This window comes from Lissotriton helveticus, chromosome 2_2 (genome assembly GCF_964261635.1).
Source record: "Lissotriton helveticus chromosome 2_2, aLisHel1.1, whole genome shotgun sequence".
Lineage (NCBI taxonomy): Eukaryota > Metazoa > Chordata > Amphibia > Caudata > Salamandridae > Lissotriton > Lissotriton helveticus.
In genome coordinates this window covers 494,491,492-494,513,617 of record NC_136060.1, presented here as the reverse complement: position 1 = coordinate 494,513,617, position 22,126 = coordinate 494,491,492, and the positions used below count along the sequence as shown (strand labels likewise).

At 47.1% G+C, this 22,126-nt stretch overlaps 1 protein-coding gene and 1 long non-coding RNA gene across 5 annotated transcripts in view; one reads left to right on the top strand and one right to left on the bottom strand.

Annotated features, from left to right (window-relative positions):
* LOC144821568 (E3 ubiquitin-protein ligase TRIM39-like) overlaps positions 1-12,529 on the bottom strand; it is a 1,056,022-nt gene extending 1,043,493 nt beyond the window's left edge. For 3 of the 4 annotated variants that reach the window (XM_078678756.1, XM_078678763.1, XM_078678760.1), the window contains exon 1: positions 12,086-12,351. The gene's annotated coding sequence lies outside the window, so the exon portion shown is untranslated. The other variant, XM_078678759.1, reaches the window with a different exon arrangement.
* Positions 12,530-12,682: 153 nt separating this feature from the next.
* The window catches only part of LOC144821570 (uncharacterized), a 245,697-nt gene continuing 236,253 nt past the window's right edge, over positions 12,683-22,126 (top strand). The window contains exon 1 of the long non-coding RNA XR_013608381.1: positions 12,683-13,206. This is a non-coding gene — a long non-coding RNA (uncharacterized LOC144821570). The remainder of the gene's footprint in view (positions 13,207-22,126) is intronic.

The window sequence follows — 22,126 nt, the reverse complement described above, 5'->3', positions numbered from 1 at the left end:
TCCTGGGCCGCTGCCCAGTCCGCTGTTACAGATATATATCTTTTTTTAAACGTTAATTTCTCAAAATCCACTGCAGCACATATATTGAGACCTACAAAAGGCACATCGGGCTACCAGTCCCTACAATTTTGCCAAGTTTCGTGCAAATCCATTCAGCCGTTCGGGCTAAAAGTGAGGCCAACCGCCCTATGGAAATTAACATGGGAAAAACGCGTTTTGGGACCCCCCTTTTTTCTCGGCCCCCCCTTGACGAACCCCCCCAAAATTTTCAGGGGCTGCTCAGAAACAAAATGTGCCATTTTCCTGAAAATTTCAGCCAATTCCGTCCACAAACGCCAAAGTTATTAGACATAGAATTTTCAAAAAACCCATAGAGAAAAAATCCTAACTATATATACCTACTGGCGACCGCCAGTAGGTAATATATATATATATATATATATATATATACACACACACAAAATTACAACAAGTCGGAAGCCTTTAGATCGGGAAAAAGAACAGGGTTTTAGCTTTGGACTTGCACTGTGAATGAAAGTTAAAAAGCATTGACTTTAGGGACCAAAAACCATCATTGTAAAGTCAAAGAGCAATCAACTGCAACCTTTACTGGTTGGGAGGTATATATGCATTCGGCCTATTCAATCTCACGAATACGTACAACCCTATACTCGCCATGAACTTCATATTGGTTGCTGGTGGATTCACATTACAACGAAATTTGTTTTGTTCGACTAGGGTTTTCACAAAGAGGAAGTAGTTAGGAGGCGGCATGTCTTGTGGAAGACAATGGACGAAAAACTCTAGTAATGCACACACGCCAACTGCCATCCTGTGTCCGCCATGCTTCCTGCACTGTACTGACAAAAATTTCAGTGTGTTCCACCTCAAACATGTATTGGTGAAGCAAAAATTGACAATAGTACTACTTTATAAAGCGGGCACTTAATTTACAAAATGTTTTTGTGAGTAAACTTATGTAATGCTTACTGGCATCTGCGTGTGAATCACAAGAGGAAGCACTGACGAGCAGCGGAACAATTACACAGAAGCGCACCCAAGAGCCAGCATTGACAAGCGGCGGCGGCGGCGATGGGAGACAGTAAAGAATTAAAAGAATATAGTTCAACACAACAGCTGAAGAAGCAAACCACAGAGAAACTGTACTTTACTGGTGGCAATCACCCTTGAAGGGAAGTGACGTTCCGGCAAAGCCAATAAATTAGAAGGTGGCAAGGAAGAACGACAGTGGAGTCAACCAATGGGAAGTAGCAGGCTGGAAAAAAGTCAGGTCTTCTAGCAGCGCATGCATGCTGTAGCTAGACCTAAAAATGGTTCTCCACTGTGAGGACCACTGCTGACACCCCACAAATGACATCAGGGCAGTATTAGTGTAGGTGTGTGTTGGGCATTTACAAAGCATAAACTTAGCAAAGATATAATTAGAAAGAATCAAGGCTGCTGGGTTCCGTGATGGGAAGACTGTTTGATATATTGTAGAGTATAGCTCTTTAAAGAGATGTATTAATCTGTTTCCTAAAACGAAGAATGGTAGATTTCTGCATTTAGTACCAAGTTTTACCCGAATTATGTTAATATATCTTTTTTTTTGCTGCCGCGATCAGCCCAAAATTCACCTCCACCTTTACCCGGTACCTGAGCAGATTGACTATTCTAGCTCCAATACTAGTCAATTTGGGCACTAGAACATAACTAATTTGTGTTCCAAGTAATTTGTTAACTTTTAGCCAAATACCACAATTGTCATTCCCGAGATATAAAATACCTGTGTAGAGTATGTAAAGTAAAAAGGACCCGCAGAGTGCTCTGAATAAACTGTCCTCCAAAACTCCATCTTTATCTCTGCACTCTTTAATGTATACCGTGAACTACACTGCATCTCGGGCATATCTGACTACTAAGATGCCAACATTTTTCCCCAGGGTGAAAATTGCAAAAAACACAGTTGATGGACAGAATGTATTACAATGTCATACATTCACCCCAGTACAAAGATCTGGGCCTAAATCCATCGTTTTTTTGCACTCCACACCACCCTGGGTTAGACACTGGCTATATGCAAATCAGCTCTGACCCTATGCCTCATGGGAACAGTCCAGTCCGAACTACCAAGCCATGTCTTTCCCAGACCGGAATCAAGCATCCAAGGACCGGTTTCTGGCTATCAGCCTTCATCAGCCTGGATAGCTTGACTCCAGTGGTGTGGAGGCCTGGGACTCACGTCTGAGCATACCCAGCACACTCGGGGTGAAAATTGCAAAAAACACAGTTGATGGACAGAATGTAGAACAATGTCATACATTCACCCCAGTACAAGGATCTGGGCCTAACATACAGAAAAGGTACAATACCCCCTTGAGTAACCAGGTTTCTGCCATCCTGTTCAATCAGGACTACGGCTTCTCAATATTTTGAGATGTAAGCACAACATCAATAATTGATCCAAATCTCCAGCTTCAAGAGGCTTAATCTCAATTACCACATGAGCTTGTTTCTTGAGAAACAAGAGCAACATGTATTGCTTCTTGTGTATTAAATTGTTTATAGTAATTAGACAGGTTTTAATACATAAAGTTTTGGAATGAGATTTGGGTGAACCACTTTTCTCTACATACCCATAAGTAACTAGGCCAAGAAAGCCCAGTGCCAAAAATCATTCTTAGACAACGCCTGGAGAATAAAAACGCCCCAAACTCTGGGTTGTCTCCATCCCTTGCTCCTGTCAAAAAGACCAAAATATAGCCACACTCTATCTTAGCCAACTTAACGCCTACCCTTCTGCCAAGTATGCAGTCTGAGCAACACTGTTGGACATTTAATGAAATGTTGAGGACAATTGATATTACTTTACTGGTAACGATTGATGGATGTCATGAAGTTTTCAAAAATGTAAGTAAATACAAAGAAATTAAAGTGAGAACAGCCAACAAATGCCAGGATGTTTGGAATTGCAATGCTAATTAGGCATGGTGTAAAGGATTGAAAAATATTGTTGTAATACTTGGAGGTTTGCGAGGCATTTTTTATTTAACTCGCATCAAAAAAATTTAGACAGGAATACTAGAAGGACAATTAACAAGAGCATCTGCAAGTATGGCAACTACTACTACTCCTCCTCCTCCAAAGCTTTTACATGCCTTTATAAAGTGGCCCTGAAAAGCCCAACTCCCCATAAGTAAACAAGCAATGAGGGAACAATATTAATATTTGTACTATTTATAAGCATGTGTTCCCATTTTAGATGTGCTGGGGCCGATCCAAAAGGGCATATAAGGGTACATGAAAAAGTACTGCAGTAATACTACTTTACGTGATCCAAAATAGCTTTGTGACTAAGCACCACCAGTGAGTCCTAATTTCTAACAAAAACCTTGAATCCACAGAGCTAGACTACATCTACCCCAGCAGCATTTTCGAGTATTAGAAATAGATTGCTTTACAGCATTTGATAAGAGGATGCTGCTATAAAACTTGAAGAAAACAACCAATGAGGCAGCAGGAATACCCCAATCTAGTAACTATTATTTCCCACAACTGTACGCAAGATGGAGATAAATGAATACATTTCCCTCAGACCACTCTTTAAACTTGCAAACACCCAATAAAGCCATCAAAGAATGACCAGTTTTATAGCAGATTAGATTAGAATACTTGTATAGCGCATGGCTGCGCCGGCAACCAGGCGTCCCAGCACTAAACTGGCTGTGCAACTGATTATAGTTCAAAGAAACCAATCAAACGATTTGTAGAGTGCTACTTGTCCCCCGTGAGAGTATCCAAGCACTGGCAGGATCCAGTTGATTAGAGAGGTCTTCAGGGACTTTCGGAACTCTGAAGACCTTGGCTTGGAACCTACTTCCACCTCAAGATCAAAAACCTCTACGACAACTCCACAGACCATCCACCAGAAGCCACAGCTGGCCCGCCCCCCAACATTATATAATCGTACGCTGACAACACCAAACTCATCCTCTCCCTCACCAAAGACCCCACCACCGGCAGACTCAACTTCCAGAAAGGGATGCAGGACGTTGCACTCTGGATGACCAACAGCTGCCTAAAACTCAACGCCGACAAAACAGAAGTCCTCGTCGTTTGAACCACCCCCTCAGCATGGGCTCACACCTCGTGGCCAACTGCCCTCGGAAGCCCGCCGACCCCGCAGACCAAGACAAAAATCTCGGCATCGTACTCAACTCATCCCTCACCATGAACAGACAGGTCCTCGCCGTCACCTCCTGCTGCTTCAGCACCATCCGCAAGACGTTCAAATGTATCCACCCCGCCCTCCCCCTCCCCTTCCCCTCTTCCCCCTTCCCCCCCCCCCCCTCTCCCCGAGTCAAGGAAAACAGTCACCAACGCACTCATCACCAGCAGACTGGACTATGGAAAGGCGCTCTGTCAGCATAAACAAGTCCCTAGTTCGCAAATTCCAGACGTCTCGGCATCGGCATCCTCCAGCAAGAACACATCAGCCAACAACTACGAAGGCTCCACTGGTTCCCCGTGGAGCAGAGTCACCTTCAAAATCCTCACCCATGCCTACAAATGCCTGCACAACACCGTATCCGAATACCTCAATAACAGAATCAACTTCCGTGTACCCAAAAGAAACCTCAGATCGTCCAACCTTGCACTGGCTGAAATTCTGCGCATCCACAGAGCCAGAGCAGGAGGAAGATACTTCGCCCAAATTGCAACCAAGACCTAGAACGAGCTCACGGCGGACATCAGACACGCCCCCTCCCTGAACACTTTCAGGAAGATCCAAGTCCTGGCTCTACGGCTACTCAGATCTGCTGAACACCCTCTCAGCACCTTGAGACCCTCACGGGCGAATAGCCCACAAGTGGCGTCTGCATCTGCTAGGTCAGATGCAGGATCAGAGTTAGAGAAAGATGCAGAGCAAAGGTGTGTGGTGGGCTGATGGGAAGTTTAGGCAGTGTCTAGTCCACAGTTGTGTAGGGGCTTGTATGCATGGGTCAGGTGATTGGACTACAGGCATCTTTTCTGTATAGGGAGCCAGTGGAGTTCCCCAAGGCAGGGGGTGATGGTTAGTCTAGGGAGACGCAGGACGAATAAGGCTGCGGCATTCTGTATGCTCTGTTGTAGTCAGAGGAGGTGAGCTATGATCCCTGCATATAGAGCATTACCGTAGTCCAATTGGCTGGATATGAGGGCCTGGGTGATGGTGTGTCTTGAGCTTAAGGGTAGCCGTTTGAATATCTTACGAATCAAGCGGAAATAAAAAAAAGGAGGAGGAGACTGAGTTGGCCTATGTTGTCATGGTTAGCTTGTTGTCCAGAATGATGCTTAGGTTCCTAGCATGGTCAGTGGGGGTAGGAGTAGATCAGAGTGCTGGAGTCTACCATGATGCATCCCATGGGGAGCTTTTGATCCAAAATATCAGTACCTCTGTCTTGTCCAAGATGAGTTTCAGGGAGTTGCCCTTTATCCACTTGGTGACGTCTGTCATGCAGTTCTGGAAGTTGGTCTTTGTATTGGAGGGGTCTTCGGAGAAGGGGAGGATGAAGTGTGTCTCGTCGGGGTAAGCTATGATGTTGAGTCCGTGGGTGTTGGGGTACTCCCCAGCTGATTTTCTTGGGTTCGGAGGTGGAAGGGGGGGGCAGGCTTTTTGCATACTCCTGGTGAGGAAAAAGACGATCCATTTGAGAGCGGTTCTTTGGATGCCGATGTTATTGAGCCTTGGGATGAGTCTGTGGTGGGAGACCATATTGAAGGTTGCAGGTCTAGTGCGATCAGAGCTGCAATCTCTCTCCTGCCTTGTAGGGCTTGGATGCAGTCTGTAGCTGTAATAAGGGCTGTCTCTGCTGTGGTTGCAGAGAAATCCAGTATGAGATGAGTCTAATAGGTGGCTCCGTTCCAGATAGGAGAAGAGTTGGTTGATGGCTTTTTCTAAGACTGGCTAGGAACACGAGCAGGGCGATATCGGTGAGTAGTTATAGAGTTCACTGGGGTCTACCGATGGTAAGCCATGGACTTCAGCCCATTTCCAGTTCTCAGGGAAAGTGGCCATGGCAATTGAGGGGTTGAACAAGGTGGCACGTACCTGGCAGATTCTGGTTTCGCCAAGGTTGAAGACGCAATGATGGCATTGGTCTGTTGGGGCACCAGAGTTCATGATTAACAAGTTCATGTTGACCGAGTTCAGGCGGTGTAATGAGAAGCGAGCTGGCTCTATTCAGTTAGTCGGATGTCTGTGATGGTAGCGGGGTTGTGGTGCTGCCTGAAGAAGTTGGAGGCCTTTGGCTGGGGTTTGAAGTGTTTCCAGATGTTACCAATCTTGTCAGGAAAGAAGTTTGAAAGTTTATCATAAAGTTCCTGTGAGGGGGTAACGTTGTTTGTTGCAGCTGAGGAATTAGAGAATTATTTGACAATGTTAAAGAGTTCTTTGCGGTTACTGGAGTTTGATTTGATGCGTGAGGCTAGGGCATTTTTCAAATGTCTCTATGGTAGAGGTTGAGAGCAGTCTTGAGGGCAGTCTTGCTGTCGTGTCCTTGCTGGTGCTCCATCTCCTTATCAGTTGTTTAGTGTTTCTGAGGTCTTCAGTGTATCAGTTAGCATGTTTGGTGTACCTTATGTGGGTGTTGTGGCCGATGAGAGCTACGCTGCTGGCACAGTTGGTGATACAATTGTTGAAGTTTGATGTTCTGGTCTTGGCTGTTGGAGGAGACGGGGTGGGTGGTGTTGAGGGCGTGGATCCATGTGTCCTTTGAGACTTTGCACCGGTGGGCATACTGGAGTCTGAAGTCCATGAGCTGGTGAGAACCCAAAGCGGTTGATGGAGTTGAAGATGGGGTCTGGTGTGTGTAGTCTGCAGTGTGCGCAGGGTTATGAACGAGTTGGGCGAGGCCGATTTTGTTCACGCTGTCGCGGAGGTTGGAGGAGTTGATGTCACTGTGGTCATCGAGAAGGAAGTTGAGGTCGCCAAGGAAAATGTAGTGACAGTTTATGGCGGGGGGGGGGGGGGTGGATGAAGTCGGTGATGAAGTTGCAGAAGGCTGGACTTAGTCCTTTAGGATGGAAGGTGAGGGGGACCCCGATTGTGGTTTTCCCGTCTGTTTGGAGTCCGAAGTTGAGGTATTGCATGGCAGCGGTGATATCATTTGTGGTGGTGCATTTGATGGATTCCTTAAGTATGATGGTGATGCCTCAGCCAGGCTTGCTGATGCAGTTGCGGTGCAATACTGCTGGTCATTGTTCTACAATTTTATGAAGCAAGAACTCATATTCCACCCATGAATCTTCACACCATGGCAATCACTCATAAAAATTGCAATCCCTTCTTTAAATTTCTGAACTCGCTCCTTTCTATTGCAGCTAATCCTTCTTTCTAAATACAACATGGATATTAAGAGAAATGCAGCGCAATACAAATTATGAACAGAGTTGAATATATCAAACATTCACCCCCAGTCAAAAGATGTGTGAAATTCACTGTTCTTTTGCGCACCAGGCCACCCTAGTTTGGACCCAGCCATATACAAATCAGTCTTGACCTTACGCTTCATGGGAACAGTCCAGCACAAACTGACAAGCCAGGTTCTCCCTGTTCGCTTTGTATAATTGGATATAAAATGAAGCACAAATGTGGAGAGCAAAATGAACGAATTTACCAGAAAAGTCAGTTTTCAGAGGTCTGTATGAGCATCTTGCCAGTTTTCTGTAAAATACATGTCAAGAATAAATGCGAAACCAATTCTGTATAACCATACCAAGAATCTTTATATATGTTTTTAGATGCAAGTCTCCAAATTGTAAATGTATTTCTTAGTTTCAATATTCTAATAAATACTCTGTATACATGTGGTGAACAAAATAAATGCAGTGCAGTCCATAGTATGCAGTACTTTCAGTATCTAGGCGCTCAGCGGTCAATACCGTCAAATATTTACCAGTGCGGTCAGCAGGGAAAGCAATGGACGTGTATAACCGTAATGGAATTAAGTCAGCCGCCAACACAGTTATCATCATGGTCGCCCGCAGCAAGACACTGGATGCCAATGGATTCGGAATATCGCCGATCCAGAGGTCGCTGTTGCTGGAGGATGGTGTGGATTCTTAGAAGCGAGGGACCGCCAACTCAGTTACCACTGCGGTCGCTGAAATGTGGACTACGCCAAGGAGTTTTGAATGACCAAGGTCCCTTGGATGGTCAGAGCAGTCTTTTGGGGCCCCAAGACTCAGATATAGCAGGCAGTCGGGGTTGTACCTGGATCAGAAGTTCAGAGGGTCGGGGGTAGTGGTTACCGGCAGCAGTCAGGCCACAGGTGTGATGCACGGTAGACCGCCATGGAGAAAGTAGTTGTGTCAACATTGCTGCTTTATGCAGTCCAATGCCACTGACAAGAGGGTTCGAGCTCTCAGGAAAGGGGCTGTTTCCAGTGTTGGTCCTTTTGCTGAGAGAACCCTCGAGGTGGAGGCATGCAGGGGTCAGTTTCACCGGACCGGACTGGTGAACCAACAGGTCTCTTATTTTTAGGGTGTGGTTTTTCCCTGCTTTAAGAGCAGCGTACAAGGCCTTAGCCCCGAATCAGTAAATTTTATTTTTATGGGACATGAGATAGTAAGAGTTCGGTGGAGCATAGGTGCCTGTGTGGCTGATGGAGGTTGAGGCAGCGTTTGAAGTAGACGAGGCCTAGATGGTGGAGAGCCTTGAATGTATCCAGGGGAGATTAGGTACGAGTCTTGAGGCTGAGTTTTGGATGATGTGTAGTCTTCCGGTAAGCGGACTGGTTATTCCGGTGTATAATGTGTTTCCTCTTTCCAGTGTGCTGGTGATGAGGGCTCTGATGACCATTTTTCTGGTCTGGTCAGTTAGCCATTTGAAGACCTTCTTCAATAGTTTTCAGTTTCAGACTGAGCTGATTTGGTGGGTAATGTCGACCTTGCTATCTAGGAATACTTCAAGGTTCTTTGCACGCTTACTGGGTGAAGGTGTGGGAACTCTTCGGCAGCTCACCATGTGTGGTTCAAAAGTGAAGTCTTAGTGTCAGAGATAAGAGGGTGTGGTGTTGCTTGTGATGGCGGGCCGGTGGGAGGTGCAGCCTTGGTCTATGGCAAAGATTCCTTTGCGTACACACGTCAATCAGGTCTGTGATGGCTAAGATCTTGCTTTCTCTCTATCCTTCTGACAGCATTTTATTCAATTTGTGCAATTTCAGTCTGATGATGACCTAAAGTTACATAGGTTGAAAAGCCGTCAATAGGTATCAGCAGATTTGCTGCTCTTAACACTCTACATGATCCGGATACATTATCTTTTTGTGTATTCATGTTCTGTATCATTTTAAATCAATGCTCACTCGCTGTTAGTTCACTTCTTCGCATGCTTCTCATGCACCGTTCACGGTTTATCCCAAACACTGTGTCCACCAAACTATTTGCACATTTTTAGAGTAACATTAATTTGTTTATTGTGTTTAGAGTGGTTCGCCATCTGTGAGCCAGTTGTTTGCAGTGGTGCTTGGACAGTCTAAGGTTTTCCACATCTCAGCTGCATTGCGGTCTAAATCTTCGAGGCATTTCGTTTGAAGGATACCATGGTGTTGGCACAGTAAGGCATCCAATTTTGACATTTTTTTAATGCATTTGTCGAGTGGTTGACATGTTTGGGGCTGGCTTGAGGAGAGGATGGGGAGCCCATTGGCTCTCCGATTCTTTCACAGTTTCTGCTTGCTGGTTCAGTGGCAGTTGTGGTTTGGCGATTGTAAGCAAGAATGCTGAAGTGGACGAGTGTGTGGTCTATCCAGGTAAGGGCATGGGCTTGTCTATAGTGATGTTGCTCAGGAATGAGAAGAAGGGGTCCAGGAGGTGATTGGCAGCATGTGTGGGTTAGGAGATCTGCTGCATGAGGTCTCGATTGCTCAGTTGGGTTAGGGTTGTTGAGGGCATCGAGGTGGAAGCTGGAGTCTCCAAGGAGAATGTAAGTGTTGATCAGGGTTCTCTAAAGTCGGTCCTGTAGAGCAGGATGCATGCCAGACATTAAGTATATCCCCATTAAGATAAATGTAGTTCCCTTAAAAATCTGGCATGGATCTAGCCCTTCAGGACCAACTTTGGAGAACTTTTTCGTTGATAACATACTTCATAATAGCACCCCCACCCCCCAGTTATGTTAGAAAAGTTGATACTGGGCCCTGGAGGTCTGTAGATTAGTGCCATGCAGGGAGAACTTGGCCATGATAAACAGTATTAAGGAGAGGTCTGCCACGAAGTTGGAGGTGGTGGAACAGCTCAGGCGGTCCTTATATTTGATAATACTCCTCCACCGGGTATGTGTTTCCTATCCTTTCTGCTAATCTTAGAGCCAGTGGGTAGGGGATCAAGGAGGCAATGTCCAATGAAGTTGTGGCGTTCATGGGGAAACAGTAAATTAGGGGAGTCTTCATGTAGCAGGTCACAAACTGCTACGGTGTGTTCAGTGTGTGATCCCGCATTGATGAGCATCTGAGTAAGAGGGGGGTGTGGTTGAGCTTGTGGGGTGGTTAATTTGTAGGTGTCTGAGCTTCATTAAACACAGCAGTTTTTTAAAAGGAATACATTAGTATCTGCTCTATATGTAGGGTGACCACCTTTCTCCAGGTCATTTCCGAGAGCTTCCAGTCCTGGAATTGTGTGTGGAAGACTCCTGCATTCTCACAACTGTAGACGTGTTTTGATTAGATTGAACTAATTAGACTATCATGCCTGAAATCAATAATTTGGAGGGAAAAAGTTCAAGACTAAGGTGCCCATTATGACCCGGAGTAAGGTAGTCACTCTTTCTTTAAGTCTCATCGCTCAACCTTTTTAGTCTTGAAAGGCAGCAAGATCAAAAGGTTTTTGGAGGGTATCCCTTATACAAATTAATGGAGAGAAAACATTTTGGAAAGTTGACGCAAGCTTTCAGAGTAATCACTATGAAGTTTATGGAGAACATCTCACTAGTTTAGCAGTTGACTCCCTTCATACACAAACAGAGCCGTATAATAGCATTCAGACAACACCTGGAAGCAGGAAAGAGGGATATTTTGAATAATAAGTCATACAAAATGCCCCCCCTCCACCAAACTATTTTCAAATGGAGGCAATTTTAGGCAAGAGCTAAAATAATTCACCAGTTAGTTGCCATCGGACTACAGAAGCAAAACATGACATTGCTCAACACCTGATAGGACCAGCACCCCTCACCTACAATTGCAGAGTGGACACTTGGGATAGCCATATCTGCAACAGCTGAGAAATCAGTCAGCTGCCTACAATAATACAACAAGATATGGTACACATGGTAGGACAGTTGACTTAACATACATACCTCTATCTTGGATAGAAGCCGGACTGCTTTGTAGAAAAAATATATATATATATTCACACACAAAAGAATTCTAAAAATAATAATAAACAGAACCAAAAGAAATGTTTTTGGGGCTGTAAAAATCAGGAATGTCTTGCCTGAGTTGGGTCTGTTGGCACATACGTATTTACAAATCAAGAAATGCTGAACCAATCACAAACACATGTTATGGTACTATAGGAAGCGTTGAAACTGATCTGGTTAGGAATGTCCTTCCCTGTGGAATGTGCGCACTTCTTACAGGTAACTCCTGGGTTCCTTATCAATACTTCAAAAACCTTCCCAAATGACCCTAAAATCTCTTTATAATATGTTTAATCTTTATTTTCATGAAATCTTCATTTGTTCAAATCATTATGTACACTTCACATGAATTATCACCCAATGCATTTCAGGTCACTTAATGGACCCTTCCTCAGGGGTCTATAGAAATAATAAACAAGAAGCTAATTTATCATAGGTCTCAGATCATGTATGAACTTCAAAAATATCATTCATTCAAACAAATAAATAAACGTGTTTCAGTTGTTACATATAAGTATATATCTAATTCAATAGACATGATACTGCTATTTCAGATTGATGGGTTAACACTGATGGATGATTCAGTCCTCAAATCAATAACACTGAATCATTGAAAATCGCTATGATTGAATATCGTGTCTCTGATCATTATATTTACATGAAAACAAGCACCCGTGTGCTCACCTCTTCAGGTGAGACTGAAGCAGTCGGAATTCGTCGCTCTTCAGCTTGGAAAGTGTATCCGGCCGCCTCAAACAGCCCCAAAACGCACTTGTAATGATTGTTTCACGCATTTGCCGCCTCAACTTTATCTCATAAACGGAGAAAGCACCGGACTCTCTTGATTTTAACAGTCTGTTAAGATTTTTACACAACAGCTGAGGCGATAAAATAAATCCTGGCCGGGTAGCAACTGTTAACTACTAACATGTCAATCATTTTTCATAAAAAAATTCAAATTTCTACTACCCGACAGAGAAGTCGGACGCTTTTACGTGGACAAAGGAAGGAGACAGGCCGTCCCGAGGCAGGGGCCGGCACCAAGGGAAGGAGACAGGCCGCCCCGAGGCAGGACCCAGGGTAAGGGACCGACTGAAGCTCCTCTGCTGCGACACTTGTGAGGGAGCCGCGACCCACGGCACACCCTCGCCCAATGTGCTGCGACTCTCTAATAACGCTGGTGATTATTGGCTGCAGTGCCAAGCTGATTACCTGTTGATTGGCTGATTAACCTTTGCTGCCCTACCCAAGCGGTGCCACTCACCAGTAACAATGGTGTTTATTGGCTACACGAAGAGCCCTCGCACGTTGCGCCAAGTGGGCCGCCCGCAGATTGGTTGATTTGCCTTTGATGCACCACCCAAGCGGTGCCACTTTCCAGAAACAATGGCGTCATTGGCTTCGGCGTCGTGCGAGCCCTGGCTCGAGCGAACTTCCGCCCACGTGCCGCTGAACAGCCAGGCGCATCGTGGTCCCGCCCAAGCGCTGCCACTCTCCCGTTGCAAAGGTGTTTATTGGCTATGGCGTTGCGCGTGCTCAGCTACAGTCCCGCCCAGGCGCTGCCACTCTCCAGTTCAAAGGTGTTTATTGGCTGCCTGACATTCTTCTGGCCAAGGAGACGCATTCTGATTCATACGTGATGACGTTTTAGAAGAGGAAAGAGGGAGATAAAATACAATGATAGAGAATATATTTCCCCGTTAATTCTTTAGAATCTGGGAGAATATCAGACGGAAGACAGCCAAAATAAATCCATATCAGGAATCTAATTATGGCAACCATTGTTGCCCAGCCTTAACTATAAGGTAAGTCGATTGTGATAACTCAGTGACATTATTTCCATTAATATCACTCTACTTGGCATTGTGCCCTACACATGACAATTAGTCCACCCATGTTGGTTTTAGGACCCATATTCTGAGGTGGGTGGATGTATTCTGAGATACATAAGCTGAGGTTAAGTCCAGTGATGCTCATGCGGCCCCCTGATCAACAGCAGCACTGAGCTGCTGTTCATTTGACTCAGCACTAACATTGAATCAATGTTAAATAAACAGGCAAGCCTTTATTTGCTGTTTAATTGAAGTTAAAGGAGAAAACGAGGTTGTCCTGCACAATTTAACTTTAGGAGCACCATCATTTTCAAAGTCATTTTGCAGCAAAAGGGTAAAAACATAATAAGGTTTGTTCAAAAGTTCAACATTTTATTTGATTGACAAGCAGAATGATTTCATCTAAGTATATCAGAATACATAAGTGTATTGAGAAGTATTTTTTTAAGTTCTAGTATTCAAATATGATTTTAGAAACATACATTCTTCCCCCACACTGACAACAATGCCAATATTGTACTAAGAGGTAAGTCAGTTGTTATCCGCACTCTTAGGGTGGCCTCCTATTGTACATGAATAACATTATATTTGATTAAATTAAACACAGGAAAAGGTTTGGTACAGTGCCATCCTGAAGTGAGGTATTTCAAAGTACTCTTATATGTGATAATACTAGAAAGGAGGGAAAGTGAAACAAAACAATTGCCTAAGATCACACAATCTGATAAAGTGGAGAAGCTGGGATTAATCCCAGGTTTTCTGGTTTCATATTTCGCAATTAAGACAGTACATGCATATGCTTTGCTTCCCCTATACCCACCTTACCAGGCACCTTTCGCGCCAATCCCGCCCCCCCCCCAGCCAGGTCCCACAGATCACCCTCCTGCTGGCATTAATTCGGACCTCGGTCACATCACAGACCGAAGATTGCGTCCCTTGGGGAAAATGTTTGCGAGTACCCATGGCCTAAATGCACAAAATGGATGGGAAATTATGCTTGTGATTGATCAATACACACTTATGGGGCGCAGGGGGGGGCGGTTGGCTCAAAGCTAGATGGGTACATATGGACGTTCCCTTCCCAGGTAGTGAGGAACCCCTCACGAGAAGCTTCCCCTGCATTGGAGGTCAGCTCTTCTTATGAAGATACTTCTGGGGTGTTGCTGATTCTCTTGTGGGGCTTCCGAGCAAGGTCCTCACCATTGGGGCAGTGGGGAATTGCGTGCGCCTTCCTAACAGGCTAGGAAAAGGCGTTGACATGATGTTCAGGAACATGGGCCGGTCTGCCAATGCAGACCTAGGAGTGTGCACTTGCTCCTGTGTAACGTTCACTATGCGCCCAACTTACCATTACAAGAACTGGTATGCAACCGGCCCTCGAGCTGTTTCATATATGTGTCCAGCCTGCTGTTGCAGGCTCGAGGTGGCGCCCAGGCATCTATGGCATTTTGGATAGGTGCCTGGTCTGCCAATGCCCAGTCGGTAACTGCCTACCTGCATATCTGTTGTTATCACACTCTGCTCAGTCTGCCATTACAGGCCTGTAATCGTGCGCTTGCCCCTATGATGATAGTGGAGAGGTGCCCTGTCCACAGTAGTAGGCCAGGTGTGCGCTATCGCACCTGTAAGGGTCAACCTGTGTCTGGCATGCCTGGGAAGGGTAGTGTGTGCTCTCGCACCTAAGGTGTTGGGGCTTGGGTAAGCCCACGTGACCTACCTGTCTGTGCAGGACAGTGTGAGCACCCTTACTCCTAATACAACTTGGGCCTGAGTAAGCCCATGTGCCCGGCCTGCCATTGCAGACCATTGTGTGCACACTGGCATCTATAATGATGAAACTCCTGAGCAGCCTGCCAGTACATGCAACTGTGTGTGCACCCGAACCTATGGTGCCAGTGACCGCATGTGCAGCATGCCATCACAGGCTAAGTGTGCGCCCTGACCCCCCATGTTAATTAAACCCATGTCTAGCCCGTTGTTGCATATAGGTGTGGGCGCAGTTGCACCTCTGGTGCTGGGGACTATGTGTGTGACCAGCAATTGCAGGTAAGTGTGCGCAGTATCGCACATGCGCCCAGGTAGCATGGGAACACCTGTGTGTGTTTTCACTACCTATGATGCTTGTTCTTCCCATAGGTTAACAATCGGAAGCAGGTGACATTGCTTTAAGCTGCAATAGTGGATTGCAGTGAAGCAGCCTCATGATGTTTCCCATCGTTAGATTCGCTGCGCCAAACTCTTTCCAGTGGTAAAGGTGATGTTGGTATAACCCACTTAACAATGCCACTTTTAGAATACGGGCAGTTCCATGCTCTCAGAGTCTCGTGTGCCATAGTGCCAGGCTCCAGTGGACACCAGGGGTTGATAGAGAACATCTGGACATTTCCCAGCAACAGCCATAAACCATGAGCATACAATGGGAATGACAGACCTCTGTCATTCGAGGTTCAAATGGAATAGATAGGAGAACAACGTTTGAACACTTGTCCTTTAGGGGTGAGATCATGACACCTCTAGATATTAGAATCTACATTCCATGGTAGGCAGACGTACAATTAAGGGGAGTCATCTGTGGCTCAAAGGGGAAACCCTGCACCACTCCCTAACTTCAGAGGCACACAATAGCATAACTATGGGTGACATCCTTCAACAAAAAGGCCTGATATGCTAGTCGGTGCACATTTTCAGAGGATTCTGTTGTGCACATGGAGGATTACTGCCATTGAAGTGGACAGTGTGCCCATTATGAATAGTGGCTGGCCTGGGCTGAGACCCGCTGAAGTGTGGCACCCTGAAATGTCCTCTCCAAGTGTCCATTGATGAGCCTCCTTTTCTCTCGGGGTTCTCAGGGGCATCAAATATTTCCTGTGAAGGACATACACCATCTACCTTACATCTGGAGAGCGCTGCCCTCTCAAGTGCCCACATCAGCCACTAAATCCCAATGGATAGCGTGGTGTGAGCATGGAACTTATCCTTGTGCCTGGAGACAGGATTGTCGGAGACCAAAAATATTGCCCGCTTCCAAGGCATGTGGTTCCTGAATCCCAGTAACCCTGACACTCATATGAGTCTTGTTGGTGAGCTGATTCCCTCGTTATGGAATCGAAGGTGAACCTCTGTGTCAATCGTGCCGCATCACTTTCGTGAGACACACCAACTGCATGCTCATTGCGTGCGGTGTCGGATTCACAGGGGGCAACCCTCGGAGATGGGGGATGTACTGGTTGTAGTGCTGCATTCTTTCTTGTGGGTCTGCTGAACCTGCGCCTGTGTGTGTGACTTGACTTGTCTGATGCAACCTGATCATCTTTTCAGGGACGTACGGAATTTGCAGTTCTTTTTTGTATGTGACCGGAATTGCTAGGTTCAGTCCACATCAACGTGCTCCTGTCATAGTGCCTCATATTCAGAGAGGCATGGAATTGCAACTCATCGTGTTTGAGAGCTGAAGTGTCTGGTGCAACTTATACCAACGCGCACCACACGATGTGCCAGGATTGCTTGGCATGACCCTGATCACCATATATCTGTTATGGTACCTCATCCTATTGAGAGTCTCCCCAATGTCACTCCCCATTCATCGGTTGTTTCCTTTTTGACACTCATTGTGGCGGACCAATAGCCCTCTTAGCACACCTGGCCCTTTAGGAAGACATCTTTGCATCTGATAGTAGTGAGAGCGATTAACTGGGTTGAAGGAACGCTTCTGAGACAGTTCAGAAGCGGGTCAAGAGCTTACGTGACTCCATTGTGTTTTCAGACCCTTGGGTGAACATCCAGAGTGGCTGATAAAATCCCCTTGTTTATTTCTACTTCTTAATTAAAATTTGCACCATATTCCCACCTGCTTTCCGAGGACCCAGACTAATAGACATGGGCCGCGTGCAGCTTAGCACTGGGAGGCGGGTTGCCTATTTACCATCCAGGGGTATAGAACAATCTGGATCAACTAGAGGGTGAAGGGAGGTTGGGGCCACAGAGTCTACAGAGTGTTATCCATTGACCTGCTGGGTACCAGTGGCACCGCATTAGGGTGCTGAGTGCGTATGAGTGTGAGAGCGTTGTTTACGGAATGTGCTGGATACCTGTCGCACCGCGTAGCGATGCAGAGTGAGTGTGTGCGAATTGTAGTGATAGTATGCAAACCGTTTGTGATTTGTGATACATGACACTGGCCTGTGGTACCGCGTTATGCGTTGATTCAGTGCCAAAAGCACAGTTTATCTGACAATGGGTTTACCTGCTTGGCTCCACCCTCCGTGCTGCTAAAAAGTGTTCTTGTTTCATGTATTAACATATTGTTGTGACCTGGAGTGTACCATATAACAGTGTGGGACTATTTTATCAGGATTGCCAGGGTAGTCCTGGGGTGGGCAGCGTGTCACACCGCATTAGGGTACTTCCAATATGGGGAAGAGGGGTTAAATTAGAATTTGATATCATATCCATACGAGTGGGTGTAGTACTGCTAGTAATATTACCAAATGTGTTTTATGCCCTAAGTCCCTGATTTTCATGTTATAAAGATTGTGTGTTGAATACAAATGTTTCTGCATACATCCTATGTGAAGTCTCTTTTGTGACGCTCAGTGTATTTATCGCGAGTGGCTGCTGTGCCTTTGCTTTACACATTGTCTCTGAATTAAGCCTAACTGCTCAGCGCCAAGCTTCCCAAGGGTGAGCAAAGAATATGCAGCACATGTAATTACCCACCTTTGATAGGAGCGATAGGTTCCGCCGGGCTGGGGGTGTCCCTTCTCACGTCACACACCATCATTGCCAGTATGATATGGAGGAATGGGGAATAACAGAGGTCTAGTAGGCGATGGCTGAGCGGCAGCATCACCTCACACTCATGCAGTCCACACAGGTCCCTGCCCTTTCATGTCAACCGACCCTTTATCTTACAGCACGGTCAGAGTGTTTCAAAAGCATGTCTGTACATAGCCTGGTTTAATGGTCATATATCCATAGCATGGCGAGAAGTAAAATCCTTATCAGCTTAGCTTCAATATTTTCTATATGCATGTATGTAACAATTCAGTCTTTGTGTGACATTACAAGCTTCATGTGTAACACTCTAAGTGATGCTTTTTGTAAGTTATTTAATAAGAAAAGTGGTTTAATAGATTTCCATCCCAGCTTTATCAGTTTTGTCGTTCAATCAATCAGTCAGTCAGTTGATTTGTAGATCGCTTTTTAGGTCGAAGCACGACCTGCATTCAACGCGTAAGCATTGATTGCAGTGCTTCGACAACTATTGTGACCCGTTTTTGGGAATGTGGACAGCAGTCAGTCGCGCGCCTGTTCATTGTCAGATTTCACCTCGGGAGCGTGCTGCTTGCTGTATATGCAGTGTCAGTTTCGCTTTTCATTAGTTTCGTTTTCCCGAGGCTGGCTTTGAATGAACACGCTTGCTGTGACCATTATCTGTAAATCTGGCTTTTGAATAACATGCTCGCTGTTAGCATTATTTTCAAAGCAGGCTTTAAATTATTATTTGCAAGCTGACTCGTAATTAACATGCTCATTATTTATGAAGCTGGCTTTTCATTATTTTTCGTTTTTCTGATGTTGCCTTTGAAGTAACATGCTGTTTGTTAGACATCAGACATGCACAAGCATCAGACATGCACAAGCGTCAGACATCAGACATGCACAAACGTCAGACATCCACAAACATGAGACATCAGACATGCACAAGCATCAGACATGCACAAGCATCAGACATGCACAAGCGTCAGACATCCACAAACATCAGACATCCACAAACATCAGACATCAGACATGCACAAGCGTCAGACATGCACAAGCGTCAGACATGCACAAGCGTCAGACATCCACAAACATCAGACATCAGACATGCACAAGCGTCAGACATGCACAAGCATCAGACATGCACAAGCGTCAGACATGCACAAGCGTCAGACATCCACAAACATCCCACCGCAAGGGCAGTGAGGCCCTCTTCCTTGCCACTGAACATGACGAGAGGTGGGGGCGGCACTGGGTCCACCAAGCAGGGGCCGATCGATAAATTCACAGGGCCCGGCGGAGGATCTGGGGCCTCCGGAGGTGGCCAGAACACAGGCCCTGATAATGCGGCCCTGATGGCCGCCATTACGCAGTCCAGAGACATGCTTGATGCCAAAATTGGGGCGGTTGGCGCCGATGTCATGCTGCTGCGTCAAGATCTCCGCAATGCTGTGGCCCGCATCACGGAAACCGAAACTCGGATTACAGGGGTGGAGGATGATGTGGTGGCTCTGAAAAAGAAAGTGGAGGACATGGCCAGGATCCAAAAGGGGCTAGCGCTCCGTGTCGAGGATGCGGAAGGGAGGGCGCGAAGAAATAATCTGCGCTTTGTGGGCTTTCCGGAGGATTGTGAGAAGGGGTCCATGGATGTATTCTTGACACGCTGGTTGGAGAGTTGGCTTCCCCCGGACGTCTTGTCGCGCTGCTTTGTAGTGGAGCGCGCCCATAGGGCCCTGGCGCAGAAACCGCCGGCAGGAGAGCGACCACGTCCAGTCATCGCCAAAATCCTCAACTTTCATGACAGGGATGTTATTCTTCGAGAAGCGAGAGCAAAGGAGGACTTGTTGTTCGAGGGTCACAGGATTATGATTTTCCCGGATTATACCAAGCTGGTGCAGCAGCAGCGCCGATCCTTCCAAGATGCGAAAGCCAAGTTACGTGGACTGAAAATTCAATATTCACTGTTGTACCCAGCTCGTCTGCGTGTTGTGTTTCATTCCAAGACCCACTTTTTCGACACCCGGAGGCGGTGTTTAGCTGGACGGATGAGACAGTCAGGATCCGACCGAATGCCCAGCCGGGCCTGAACTCCGGAGCATCGCGTGGGTCGTCGCAAGAGAGGGGCGAATCTTCCAACAGGAGCAGGAGACCCAGGAAGTCTAGGTCACGGCGACGCTCCCAATCCGGGGGTGACCTGCTGGATGGTGCACAGTCGGACACTGCTCAGTCTGGGACTGGGACCTGAGGGCCGTGGAGCCCCCCTCTTGTCTCCTAAGTGACATTCGTCTCTGGCCTTTGCTGGTGACCGTAGGGGTAACACTACTGATTGATGGGCTGGCGCATGGTATGGTGTGGTCTAGGCCATGGCTGGACACAGGAGGGGCGTAATGTCTGTTGTAGTTCTGTCCCGCTGCGCTTAAGTGGTGGGTCACATGTGATTAATGGGGTTCGGGGTACTGACCCATGGGCGGCCTATTCCTCTCATGTTCGAGGGGGGCCCTAAGGGGAGGTACTGTTAGTTGGGGAGTGTAGGGGGATCCATTGGCTTGGGGGGCTTTGGGCGCTCTGTTTTGGGCCCGAGGCTCTTTATGCCGCGACAGGTACTTCACTGTTCCATGAGGTATAGGGGTGGGGGAGGGGGGATAGGCGGGGGTTTGGTAGTTTGGGATGTTGTGTTGGTGAACGGGGAGGGGGGGGTGCGGGGTAGTTGGGTAGGGATGCACGTGATTTTTGCTGCTGTGATTTCTGTACTGCAAGGTGCTTGGGCTAGGTCCGAGGGTTTCCAGATGCTCTCCCACCGAGACTATGGGTGATTCCCCGGAGGCGGCGCCTGTTAGTGGCTCCATGAGAATTCTTAGTTGGAATGTCAGGGGAATGCTGGACAAGATTAAACGAGGAGCAGTACTGCGCTGGGGTAAGAGAGACTCGGCGGATGTCATGTTGTTGCAGGAAACGCATATGTTAGGAACGAAAGTACTGAGTTTACAACGTTTTGGCTATGCCCAGGTGTTCCATGCAGGCTTTACCAGGGGGTCGAGAGGGGTAGCTGTCCTCATTCATCGACGACTGTCTTATACTCACGAACGCCATTGGCTTGATCCCCAGGGTCAGTTTGTGTTTGTCAAGGGCATGATTGGTGTAGAACCTGTGGTGTTCGGCAGTGTGTATGCTCCCCCTCCCCTGCAATGGTCTCTGGCGGAGCGCCTGTTTGAATTGTGGGCCGAAATCCCGGACTACCTGGCTGTGATAGGGGGTGACTGGAATGATGTGGTGGATGTGGGTCTGGACAGGCAGAGACTGCAGGTGGCCGCGGTGGCGCCTACCCCTACACGTCTGAAAGCGATGATTGATGGGTTGGGTTGGGTGGACGCATGGCGACATCTGCATGCCAGGACGCGTGAGTACACGTATGTGTCAGCAGTGCATAGCTCCTTCTCCCGGTTGGACTGTGTGTTTGTACCCGGGGCCTTCCTCGATAGGGTGAAGCAGGCCGTGATTCAACCTCGAGGACTGTCGGACCACTCCCCGGTCGCAGTACGGATTGCACTACGTAAACCACATCAGCCGTTCCGTTGGCGGATGTCTTCGTGGCATCTCCAACGGACAGAATATACGACACACATGCGCGGAGCAATAGCCCAGTATTGGCGGGAGAATTTGACACAAGGCATGGACAGCGTGACGGTCTGGGAGGCCATGAAACCCACGCTGCGGGGCGTAGACATCGCCTGGTGTGCTGCCGCCCGTCGGAAGCGCCAGGAGGCCACTGTGGCAGCTGCGGCTAAGGTGAGAGCTATGGAGGGGCAGTGTAGTGGAGATACAGGCGATGTGGCGCTCAGGCTACTCCTCCAGGCACAGCGATCATATGCTTCGATCCTACTAGACGAGGCTCGACAAGCCTGGCTGGCCACGCGGAGTAGGGTGTACCAATGGGGCGACAAATCATGCACTATGCTCCACCGGTTGTGTCAGCAAACTCTGCAGCCGATCGCTCTGCCGGGCCTTACGGACGGGGAGGGGATTGCCATGACGGACCCTGCTGCGCTTGCGGCGAGTTTTGCCGACTATTATAGGGTACAATACGGTTCGCGAGATTGTCTCCCACCGGAGGCAATTGACAAATTTATAGCTGACC